We start from the raw sequence: 13,126 nt of genomic DNA, 5'->3' as shown, positions 1-13,126 counted from the left end.
ACGTAAATGCTTCGAAAGCCCTGTAAAGCGAAAAGTGTTTGATTCTTCTTACTAGTGTTGGCTACTTTCTGGGGGGTTCCATTCGGATCGGAGCGACGGATAAATGACCGTATGTTCTCCACGTTACTCAAAATGATCATTTTTATTCTAATGATCAAGTCGTTAGAAATTATGCACAGTCTTTCCAACTCGCAGTTTTCTAATTTTACTTAACAGGATTCCACAAAAATAATGCTGCCTTTCTTCCAGAGATTCGCTTTTAAGTCTCCAGAGCATCTTCGTGAGACTTTCAATGAGTTGTGTTGACCCGTTACGATTCTAGCAGTGAGCTTTCGAATTTGTTCGATAACTGCTGCTCTGACTACTGCATAATATTTCCAAATGGTTGAGCAGTATTCTTAAACTGGTCATAGTATTTCCTATCCTTTACAGACAAAACACACTTTCCCAGAACCCACCTATAACATACAATTTCTCCATTTGGCTTTTACTACTACTGTCTCACATGTAGTTCTTGTTTAGTTCCAGTTGGCGTAAACTTTTCCCCAGGGAGAAAGTCAATAAAACCTCGTAACACATTTGGCTATCTACATCAGGCAGTTTTGTCTAACGATAATTCCCATTAATTTTGTGCCATTTTGTCGATGCTGCATCAACCAGAACTGACAAACTAAGGATTACAAATATATTCACATATAAAAACAAAACCCACCAGTGGATAACAAGAAAGGAAATTAGTACGTTAGACAGCTATCGTTTACGTTTAAATATTAATTAGTAATTTTTTTCTACTGTGAGGACGTAGGATACTGACAAATGACTGCATGGTGATGATCAATGACATTAAAAAATGATTTGCAGTGAAGCAGAAGCAGAATGACAAACTGACGGAATTTCATTGATTACATCAAACTGGAGTTTTTTCCTTATCCATTGTCTCATCAAGTGTGGATCTAGGTCATCGGCAGCAAATCAAAAACAAGTGTTATCCTCCTGAGTCAGTTCCTAATTACGAAGTATTTACAGTTCCTGCATGTATTTCAATCATTTGGCACTGTAATGTTAATTTCAGTAACACTTTACCAGTTTGTTAAAAAACGAAATCTTTCTTGTTTATTGTTAACCTTTTGATTGCGAGCTTTTCAAGTGACTGAATAGTGCTACAAAGTTTTAAAAGCCTACAGATCTTGAATCATTACTGCTGACCTGGTTACCCGTCACTAGTAGTTTATCTCTAGACTTCATCTACTGGGTACGAAACGTAGAGATATGCGTAATTTTCAGCCCGAACCGCCATAAACTGTGGGAGGTTTGAGATAAAACTTTAAGTATTGTGTAATTCTTGAATACGATGTTCGGTTCACCACTAGGTTTCAATTCCCTTTAAAATTGCCGTTTCCATGTTTGTACAAAACGTAATTTTTATTGATATATTTTCCTCAACCAGCTGAAAGCTAACTAAAATGCCTTTACTGCTGATCGTTCTATGTTTATATGTCTCTTGTTTCGATCATGGAAGTTTCCAGTTACTAAAAACGACTATAATATATGTGGTTTTTCGATAATGGCAGCCACAGTCTATGAAATGGGTTATAAATTGTGGTTTTGTGGCCGATTTTAACAATTAAACAAAATGCTAAATGAAACGAAATGAATAAAACTAGATTTCCTTTGCTTACGCTGATTGGTACAACTTAAATGTGTTGTATTCTTTATTGTATTTTCTGTTCTAACGTCGCATAATGTCTGTGTGATCGCTACGTGTATTTTTAGATGATTACTCTATAATTTACACTTAATACCCCAGCAGAGAATGCAGGACACCACTTTCAAATTATGTTTTCACCGGTTGAACAGCGCACGCGAAAAACGAATTTCTAAATCTTTCCGTGTGAGCACTGATTCGCCTTATTTCATTGCGATGTCCATCGCTTGCTGTCTAAGAGGGAACCAACAAAATATTTTCGCAGAAATTTGTGTACTGAAATTTCGTGAAAAGAGTTCGCATCAACAAACAACGCCTTCGTTTTAATTTTTGCTATCCCAGTTCGCTTAAGGGCTGACACTCTCTCCGCTATTTCGTGGTAACATAAAACGACTCACTCTTCATTGAACTGTATAGATGTTTTCTGTCTCCTGTTTGATAAGGATCTCATACTGCGTAGCAGTACTCTAGAATGGGATGGAAAAGCCTAGAGAAAGCTATTTATTTAGCGGATTTTTTACGCTTTCTGTTCTGGCAATAAAACGCAACCTTCGACTCGCCTTGAACACAAATTTTCTGTGTAACAGGAATTCAGTGGAATTCGTTTAGTACTCTTATAGAGGATGTAGCACATTTTAGCGTTCAAGATGAAAAGCCACTTTTCACAATTTAGATGTACTATCTAAATCATTTTGTAATTCGTTCTGATTTCTGTTGACTTTACTAGACGATGTCGACGGGATATCCTCCCAGAAATCGAAAACGGCTAATCACACTGTCTCCTAAATCATTTATAGATATTTCAAGGACAGAAAAGAGTCTACTTAAGTTCCTTGGGGAATCTCAGATATAAATTCGGTATCACTAGATACGCTCCCGTACGCTACTCTGTACTGAGAACCATCTAACAAGAAATCATGAATCCAGTCGCATAGTTAAGATGATACTTCACAGGCACACAATTTGGTTAGAACCGTCTTGTGAGGACCAGTGTTAAAGCCTCCTGGAAATCCAGAAATGCGGAATCAGCTTGAGATACCCTGTTGATAACACTCGTTACTGCAGAGCTAGTTGTGTGTCGCTAGAGTAACGCTTTCTAAATACGTACTGAGGTATTTCAAAATATTTGAACTTGTCATACGTCTTACATTTGTACTAAAAACTGATGTTAATGATATTTTTATTGGTACGACCTGTGTGACATTTCGTTGCTTAGACACGGACCTTTTGTTGAGCGAGCGGTTGCGTATAGATGCTAAAACTGGAACAAATTCTAAATGAAACCTAATTAGTATATAGCGAAGTGAAGTTATCGTGTGGCATTTATTGGCCGGGTTATCGCTTTTCGGGGCTCGGTCACCTAGTGCAAGTCTTTTTAGTTGACGCCACTTCGGCGACTTGCGTGTCAATGATGATGAAGGGCAAATACACAACACCCAGTCCTCTGCCGGGAATCGAATCCGGGCCCCCTTGCGTGGTAGGCGGTAACGCTACCGCTGCGCTACGGAGGCGGACATTAGTATGTAGACTGAAATTGAGGTACCGGTGTGTACAGAAATGTGGACCACTACCTCTGAAGGTCTCGATGTATGGTGGTACAACACGCAATGTGTGGTTTTCATGAGCAATAAAAAGGGCGGAAATCAAGTTTATGTTGATCTCTATTCCAATTTTCAATTTTCTGTACAGGTTCCGGAACACTCGGAACCAAGGTGATATAAAACTGTTTTTGATGTGTGTACATTATTTCGTTGTTGTATTTGCAGCGCCAGTTACTAACAGTAGATCTGAATGTAGAAATATGTACAGATATGAAAGATTTATAAATCTGTCGCTCTTCAGTACAATGTCCATTCAGAAGACGTCGAGCCCTGCCCACGATGAAAGTCTGTAAATGTTATTCAACTGGCAAACACAAAATGGGGGTCACTGCATGAATGTTCGAACTTAAGCACTCCCGCCGCTGGAGAGGGAATGTTTCCATCTCATTGGCAGCGGCGTAATCGTTCGTGGCAGCGCGCTCGTGCCGGGGTGACGCCGCAGGAAAAGTTTTGGCGTAATTGTCGGCGTGTATTTGAAAGTGCGTATGACCGGATAGCGCCCGAAACCGCAGAATCAATAAGTCATTCGTAGTCCCCTGCAAAAATACTGAGCCATGCTGACTCTATAGCCGTCCATAATTGAGAAAATGTATACGGACTGACATCTCGATTATGTACCATAAATGTTCAATGGGATTCATGTCGGGTGGTCTGGGCGGCTAATACCATTCGCTCGAATTGTCCAGAGTGTTTTTCAAACCAGTCGAGAACAGTAGTGGTCCGCCATCGTTGTTTGGGAACATGAAGTTCATTAATGGCTGCAAATGGTCTCCCAGCAGCCGAACATAACCAGTCCACACAACCAGTCCATTCCCTGTAAACACAACCCGGGCCATTACGGAGCCACTACCTGCTTGCACAGTGCCTTTACAAGTTGGATCCATGGCTTCGTAGAGTCTCCGCCACACTCGAACTCTACCATCGGCTCTTAACAACTGAAACCGAGACTCGTCTGACCAGACCACGGTTTTCCAGTAGTCTTGGATACAACAGATATGTCACGGGCCCAAGAGAGGCGCTGCAGGTGATGTCGTGTTGATAGCAAAGGCACTCGCGTCGGTTGTGTGCTGCCGCGGCCCATTACCGCCAAACTTCTCCGCACTGTCCGAACGGATACGTTCGTCGTATGTCCCACAGAGATCTCTGCACTTATTTCACACAGAGTTGCTTGTCCGTTAGCACTGACAACTCTACGCGAACTGCCGGCCGAAGTAGCCGTGCGGTTCTAGGCGCTACAGTCTAGAACCGCGTGACCGCTACGGCCGCAGGTTCGAATCCTGCCTTGGGCATGGATGTGTGTGATGTCCGTAGGTTAGTTAGGTTTAGTTAGTTCTAAGTTCTAGGGAACTAATGACCTCAGAAGTTAAGTCCCATAGTGCTCAGAGCCATTTGAATCTACGCGAACTCCGCTGCTCTCGGTCGTTAAGTGAAGGCCGTCGGCCACTGCGTTGTCCGTGGTGAGAGGTGATGACTGAAAATTGGTATTCTCGGCACACTCTTGGCACCGTGGAGCCCGGTATATTGAATTCGCTAACGATTTTCGCGTGCGCAGTCTGTTGATTTCCGTCGTGCGGCGATAATCACGTCGGAAATCTTTTGACATGAATCACCTGATTACAAATGATAGCTCCGCCAAAGCACTGCCCTTTTATGCCTTGTATACGCCATCTTTATATGTTCATATCTCTTTCCCATGACTTTCGTTACTTCAGTGTATATGAGTGAACAATCACTGAAAATTAAGATATCTCTTAATTGTCTTTCACAGTGATATGAAATTAATGTGCATTAAACATTCCTCATTCTTTTACCTTTTTAGGTGCTCGAATCAATTTTCTATGTGTTTCCTGTACGACAATTACAATCATGTACCGAACACGTCAGAAAACAGAATATTGGATGTTCTTCATAAAAGACCACGCAAGTAAGTGGGTCCGCTGAGACATTACAAAACTACTCATCGTTTAAGATAATAATTATGTTCAATTTCGATATCTCTTTAATTTTTCCTACTGAAGTTGCGATCTTGTTTAAATGGCGTCAGTTATGAAGCTCAATAAGCATTATTAAAATCATTATTATTTTCGTGTGTAATTTTGTTGCTTTGCATAATTTTTAAACTTCAGGCAACAACCCCTAAGAGGCCGGTTTCACCACTTTTCGATCATTGGTATTTTTCTCTGGCACGTAAAGTGATTTTTACGTCTGATGAATCGAACCAGCACTTAGATGCACACAAAAACAATAAACTCCACTAAAAAGCTCTACTAGTTGCTGTTTACATACCATCCTTAGCATTTCTTACTGCGGTAAATTTTACCTTATTGTCACTGTTTTTACGTACGTTATCTAATAATTTTAATTATGTTTTCCGTATTGCGTAACACTAGTTGCAGCGACTTATGAATTTATGTGACAAAAACAGGAAGTCGAATGCCATTGTTGCCTTCGAAGCCAAGATCTAGTGTTAAGCAGCATTATTCAAATGTTTTCGTCTGTCTCTCACATTGGCACATTACCCTCATAACGGTAATAAACTGCTCCCGCAAATTAACTCGTAACTATAATTGCACAATCACATGTAGAGATTAGTGTTTATGTTATTGATGAAAGAGAAAGGAGAGGAAGAAACCTGGAAGCGTAATAGCAAAGGGAGACTACGGAACTTAACGGTTCGATGAACCTTCTGCCAGACACTTAATTGTGATCACGTAGATGTAGATGTAAATGAAATTTCTCATTCGACGGACATATCGCTATCAATAACGTCACATGTCCCCATCCCATGAGACATGCGTGGGCAGGAGTGGGATCGGATGAAGCCCTTGGTTGCATACTGAGGAAGGCTGCGAATCTGTTATCAACGAATGGGGTCAAATTCTCGAGTGGACAAAGAGTTTCAAGCCTCTTTTTTTTCAGTTAATCTTCCATGGGACTCTAGCAGCATGGTGGCGTTTACGTTTACTGCGTTTCACTACACTAGGAAGACAAACACCAATTCTTCACTACTGTGAATAAACTGTTAATTTCATAACAAAAGAAGTAGCTTTAACATTTTCGAAAGATTAATATTGACCCTCAACGAGAGAATAACACAGATACTGCGATTCGATGATGGAAGGTTCCTCCAGTACGTTATCACCCTTTATTGTAGGAAGCGGAATGTGAAAATCGGTTAGCTGAGCCTTGTAAAAGTCCATGAAAGTCGTACTCCTTAGAAGCCACGTCCTCAAATCTCTGCTACGCGGGGCTAAGCAGCGTTTCAAGGAGCAGCCTTAAGACGAACTACTACTTGTTTGGAAAACATCGCTGGATGTTAACATTTCTAAAACAGACGACTATCATTATTTAAATCCGTAAATATTTTAGATGTTTCCTGATAATTTAGGGGATGGTTCCTTTCAAAGGGTGTGGCTGATTTCTTTCCCCATCCGACTTCTATGTCGGAGGAACGTTGAGCACTAATCTTCTTTCCTTTTTGTATAGAGAAGCACAAATAACGTTCGCCGTTGGCCATTTAGTTTAGTAACGAAGCAGATTAGACGTCGTACTAATTATTGTATCAGACGTAGCAGTTCTGTTGCTTTCCATATCTTTGATTATATGTTCTTAACTTTGATGCATTAATCTTACATGAAGTTGTAAAAAGAAAGTAACATGTGTACATAACTTCCATTAAGCATTTTAACCTCGGTTGTTTATCATCGTCGTCGTCCTACCAATCGCCGGTAACGTATGAGTTAGATGTCAATTTTATCAGTGAAGAAGAGGTAATCTTTGTTTTAAAAATTTAACTTCAGTAGTAATAAAATTTTCTGATCCGTTTGTTAGCCAGAGTTGTTTCAGTCTATCTGTAATATATACTTTTCATCAGATTATAATGCATTGGTAATATCTTTTCCTCCGCTAAATCCACTTTATGCTTTGGTTGACTTGTGTCGTCGTAATATTTTTGGACCAGAGAAGTATGTTGCATTTTTGAAAACTTTCAATTAAATTGTCTCCTGGGCACAATATTGAAGCAAATGTTATCCCTGCATTTATCTGAGTAAATAAACCTTGACTTTTCTCATGAATGACAATGAAATCACTCATAAGCCAAATCATTAATTTTCAGTAAAATACGTGAATTTTATTTATTCACTGCAGTTTGTACGTGCACCTGACCTCGCACTACAATACGATGAACTGTGCTCTAATAAATGCCAAACGGCAAACTTCACAGTATAAATTTCTGCACAACAGAAGACCCGAAACTAAACTGAATATAGCTTCACGACCACACACTGTGTGCATTACTAGTTAATTTTTTATATTATCACATCCCAAACGTCGCATGAGATTTATTGTCACTTCTGCTTCTTCTTTCGGTTGACAGCTGTCCACCGGTTGTGATTTTAATTCGTCTGGTGACATGTGACCCCCAGGCCGCGCCAAATTTAGCCTTTCTATCTGCTCAGATCTCTGCCGACTTACATGAAACAAATAACACACCCACTTTGTAATACATATCAATGAAATAACGGTACTACAATCATAAACCAATATTAGTAACACACTAAAAATAGAGAGTAACTTACAGGAATACCAAGGTGGCTTTCGATCAAACCGATCGACAATAGACCACATTTTCATCCTAAGACAACTGTTTTAAAAACGCTAGGAATATGATGAAGATGCTTATAGTCTGTTCATCGATTTTCAACGTTTGTATGGCAGCATCCACAGGAATAGCCTATACAATGCAATGTGTGACTTCAGAATCCCTAAGAAGCTAGTGAGAATGGTGCAAACTTGTATGGATGGATCTAGGGCAGCACTGCATTTCCTAGGGGTCACACCAGAAAAGCTCGAGATTGAGACAAGCCTCAGACAAGGGGATGCTCTCTCGTGTGTTCTGGATAATGTCGTCTTAGAGAAAGCAATAAGGCACTGTAAGCAACAGGCGTGGGCTGGAGTGCCAATGAATGGTAATTTCAGTTGACTCGTATATGCAATGGTACAGTACTGCTACGTGAATCAAACCGTGCGTTAAAGAAATGTACCAGAAAATGGACAACTAGACACAAAAGGTTGGGCTATAGGCGAATCAAGACAAAACGGAGTTAATGCAATTAGAAAGAAGACAAGAGCAGCAAGAATTTCTGGAGATCGATGGCATGATATTCAAAAATGTTCACCACTTCAAATACTTGGGATCTTGGTTTACCAACAACAACAGCATAGAAATGAACATCAAGGAAAGAATAGCAATGGGAATGAACTTTATGTATTCCCTCAGGAAAAAGCTCAGCTAAAAATCAATTTAACGAATACTGAGATGAGACTATATAACACAGTGATATACCCAGCACTCACGTACGATTCAGAGACGTGGAACATGATTATACGATAAAAGTAAATACTATTAATGCTTACCTACTCCTCAGCTCTACAGCCCTTGAAGGGCCTTGGCCTGCATCACAATATCCTGCCATTCTATCCGATCCATGGCTTTCCGTCTCCATCCTCTGACACCCAGCTTTTTCATGTCTTCTTCAACTCCATCCACCCATCTCTTTCTGGGGCGTCCCCTCCGCCGTCTGCCTCCAGCCTTGCCATCAAAAATCCTCTTACATGCTCTGTCTTCCTCCATTCTGACCACGTGCCCTACCCACCGCAGTCTTCTCATTTTAATGGTAGTAACAATGTCAGGTTCTTCAAAAAGATGTAGTTCTGCATTCGTACGAATGCGCCAACCTTCTTGTTCATATAGTGGGCCATATATTTTACGTAGCACCTTTCTCTCCCATATGCTGAGGATCCTTTCCTCATTTACAGTCATGGTCCACGTTTCAGCAGCATACATAACAACTGGTCTTATAATTGTTTTGTAGATGAGGATTTTGGATTTTTGTGATAGAAGCGAACTCCTAAGCATGGGTAATGTGGCAAAGTAGCATCTGTTACCTGCTGCTATTCTGGCTTTCACCTCGCTGCCAATGTCATTTGTCTCAGTATAAGTCGACCCAAGGTAATTGAAGTATCTCACCCTTTCAAACTCCCTGTCGGCTATCCTGAGATTTGGTAGGTTTTGTTGGTTGGTCATTGCCATATACTTGGTCTTTTCGATGTTGACTGTCAGGCCAAGTTCCCTTGCGCCTTTCTCCAGTTGTTGATAGGCTTCGCCTAGCAGAGCAGTGTTCCGTGCGACAAATGCCACATCGTCAGCTTAGGCTAGGTACTGTAGTGAACGATTTAAGAAGGTTCCTCCTTTATTTAACTCTATCTGACTTATGACTTTTTCTAGGCAAAGGTTGAATAGCAATGAGGAGATATTGTCACCCTGTCTGTCCCTTCTTCATTTCCACTTCACTGGAGATTTCGCCCTGAATTTTTACTTTACAGATGGTTTCGCTGAGGGTCATCATAGAATGTTTAATGAGCTTCTTAGGTATTCCAGCCTCTTCCATTGCATTCTGCAATGCCACTCTTGAGATGCAATCATAGGATTGTTTAAAGTCGATATAAATCTGGTGTATGTTAATTTGATGTTAGTAACATTTTTCAAGTAGTATGCGCAATGTGAATATCTGGTCAGTTGTTGACCTATTTCTTCTAAAGCCACTCTGATAGTCTCCAACTCTCTCTTCCACATATGGAGTAAGCCTGCAGGTTAGAATCTTGGAGAAAACTTTATATATAGTATTTAGTAGGGAGATTCCTCGACAGTTCTGGCAGTTTAATTAATCTCCTATTAATACTTGAAAGAAAAGTAATGAGGAAGATACGCTGACCGATCTTAGTTAAGGGAGAATGGAAGAGGCGGAAGGATGAGGGAACCTGCCTCTTGGTGCAACAACAAACAATTCTACAGAAGCTGAAGAGCAAAAGAATACACTGGGTGGGTCATTTAGCCCGTATGTCGGAAGAAAGACACATGAATAAAGCACTTTACGGGAGAAACACTGACGTACCATAGGACGACCAAGGATGCTCTGGATGGACGTTCTGGCGGAGATCCTGGCAGCCATGGGGGCCGAAGACGCCTGGAGGGACCGACCACAAACAGAAAAACAGGAGGCAGTTTTTGGAAGCAGTGTGTGGTCTGCAGGATCTGTGATCTCTGCATATATATATATATATATATATATATATATATATATATATATATATATGTGTGTGTGTGTGTGTGTGTGTGTGTGTGTGTGTGTGTGTATCTATGTACTATTCCACGTGTTACTATACCACGTGTCTTGAAGCCGGTTAAGTCTTTGGTGAGACTGTTTAGAAGCCCAACACATACTGAAACTTCCTGGCAGATTAAAACTGTGTGCCCGACCGAGACTCGAACTCGGGACCTTTGCCTTTCGCGGGCAAGTGCTCTACCAACTGAGCTACCGAAGCACGACTCACGACCGGTACTCACAGCTTCACTTCTGCCAGTACCTCGTCTCCTACCTTCACAGAAGCTCTCCTGCGAACCTTGCAGAACTAGCACTCCTGAAAGAAAGGATATTGCGGAGACATGGCTTAGCCACAGCCTGGGGGATGTTTCCAGAATGAGATTTTCACTCTGCAGCGGAGTGTGCGCTGATATGAAACTTCCGCGAAAGGCAAAGGTCCCGAGTTCGAGTCTCGGTCGGGCACAGTTTTAATCTGCCAGGAAGTTTCATATCAGCGCACACTCCGCTGCAGAGTGAAAATCTCATTCTGGAAACATCCCCCAGGCTGTGGCTAAGCCAGGTCTCCACAATATCCATTATTTCAGGAGTGCTAGATCTACAAGGTTCGCAGGAGAGCTTCTGTAAAGTTTGGAAGGTAGGAGACGAGGTACTGGCAGAAGTGAAGCTCTGAGTACCGGTCGTGAGTCGTGCTCCGGTAGCTCAGTTGGTAGAGCACTTGCGCGCGAAAGGCAAAGGTCCCGAGTTCGAGTCTCGGTCGGGCACACAGTTTTAATCTGCCAGGAAGTTTCATATCAGCGCACACTCCGCTGCAGAGCGAAAATCTCATTCTGGAAACATCCCCCAGGCTGTGGCTAAGCCATGTCTCCGCAATATCCTTTCTTTCAGGAGTGCTAGTTCTGCAAGGTTCCCAGGAGAGCTTCTGTGAAGGTAGGAGACGAGGTACTGGCAGAAGTGAAGCTGTGAGTACCGGTCGTGAGTCGTGCTTCGGTAGCTCAGTTGGTAGAGCACTTGCCCGTGAAAGGCAAAGGTCCCGAGTTCGAGTCTCGGTCGGGCACACAGTTTTAATCTGCCAGGAAGTTTCATATCAACACATACTGTTCAGAAGTTTAAGAATTTTTATCAGTGTGCTCTTCTCCCATTGCTGGCCATAAAACTGGCAACGATAATTTCTTCCCTGACTAGATTCTAATCTAGTACTTCAGAATCTAACTTGACCTCTACGAAGAGAATTTGTTGTGTAACGGGCGATGAACAGTGATATTAGCTTGAATCATGTTGAGCGCTGTGTGCGTAAACACAAATTAGTTTTGTCGTCGGGATAAATGTAAGCATGTGGCACCCAAAGTGGAAGGAATCTTTGCCTGAAATAGGGGCTCGTCGCTCAGGAGGCAGGCAGAGGCGCCAACAGGTGTCGGCCGAGCGGCGCGGTAGCGAGGAAGAAGGAAGCTCTTTGTGAGCAGCTGTCGCTTCAGAGGGCGCACCTGCAGCGGGGCAGCGGCTCGCGACCACCCAGGGCCGCCTGCAGCCGAGCAGATACTTTCAATAGTTCCTCTGGTATTATACAACCAGTTGACTTCGAAGTGATTAGAGACGTATTGCTAGTCAGACAACAAGGTACGCGAAGGATTCGACGATGAACTTACTGTGGGAACATTCGCCTCAAATGGTTCACGGAAACCTCTCAAAAATCTCAATATGTTTGCTCTGAATAGGATTTGTTGTTCCTCCTGAACATCAGTATCCTACTCGGGACGTGCAACGTGGATGTTAAGCATTTCAAACAAGAAGAGAATCTCTGCAAAAAAAAAAAAAAAAAAAAAAAAAAAAAAACTGGCGAAGTGGTTACGTGGAAGAAATTGTCTCCTTCGCATACAGTGTTAGTCAGGAGAAAAGGTACATGCTTTGAGAGGTGACAGCATTAGTGATTCTCAACGAAATGTGTCATATGAACGTGTGTCCTTTTCTTAACAGTTTCAGAGGAAACAAATGAAAACAGTGGGTTCAAATGGCTCTAAGCACTATGGGACTTCACATCTGAGGTCATCAGTCCCCTAGACTTAGAACTACTTAAAACTAACTAACCTGAGGACATCACACACATCCATGCCCGAGGCAGTATTCGAACCTGCGACCGCAGCGGTCGCGCGGTTCCAGACTGAAGCGCCTAGAACCGCTCGGCCACACAAGCCGGCAATGACACATCAAATATGACTGTTTATGTGTACGCTTGTCTTTACAGTTGTTTTATTTATGACTGTATACAGTGCCAGATTGATATGTGGACATTTATGCAGAACCTAGTTCTTGTTACCTCAGTTGTGTCAATTTGCAGTATTTGATATGTTTTTCATATGGTGAAGGAGTACATCGTAAGGTTTTCTGCACGATATTTTTAATGTAACCTTGTTCCTTATTGCACATAGCATTTCAAGCTTTCTATAGAATTAAGTTAATGTGTTTTTTGTTTTTAATTTCATAAACCAAAACCGGAAAGAAAACATATTTAACCAGATACATCCAAGTACCAAGCTGTCGTGTGCTATCATCCGATTTAAGCTGTAGAATCTCTTAACGCAATCGATGCAGTACGGATACTGATGGTGAAAGATTGTAACTCTAATTTGCTTTGCTGAATAGCGTAAGATTGTGACTTG

General features: G+C 41.7%; 1 protein-coding gene and 1 non-coding gene across 2 annotated transcripts in view; both read left to right on the top strand.

The window, feature by feature from the left end:
* The window catches only part of LOC126248406 (LIM/homeobox protein Awh), a 345,532-nt gene that overhangs the window by 284,262 nt on the left and 48,144 nt on the right, over positions 1–13,126 (top strand). The window lies entirely within an intron of this gene.
* Trnas-uga (transfer RNA serine (anticodon UGA)) lies at positions 11,453–11,527 on the top strand. Its single transcript has one exon. It is a non-coding gene; the product is annotated as a tRNA-Ser (tRNA).

This window comes from Schistocerca nitens, chromosome 1 (genome assembly GCF_023898315.1).
Source record: "Schistocerca nitens isolate TAMUIC-IGC-003100 chromosome 1, iqSchNite1.1, whole genome shotgun sequence".
NCBI classification, from domain to species: Eukaryota; Metazoa; Arthropoda; class Insecta; order Orthoptera; family Acrididae; genus Schistocerca; species Schistocerca nitens.
The sequence above is the reverse complement of the archived record's forward strand: the minus strand, read 5'-3'. Positions and strand labels throughout refer to the sequence as shown.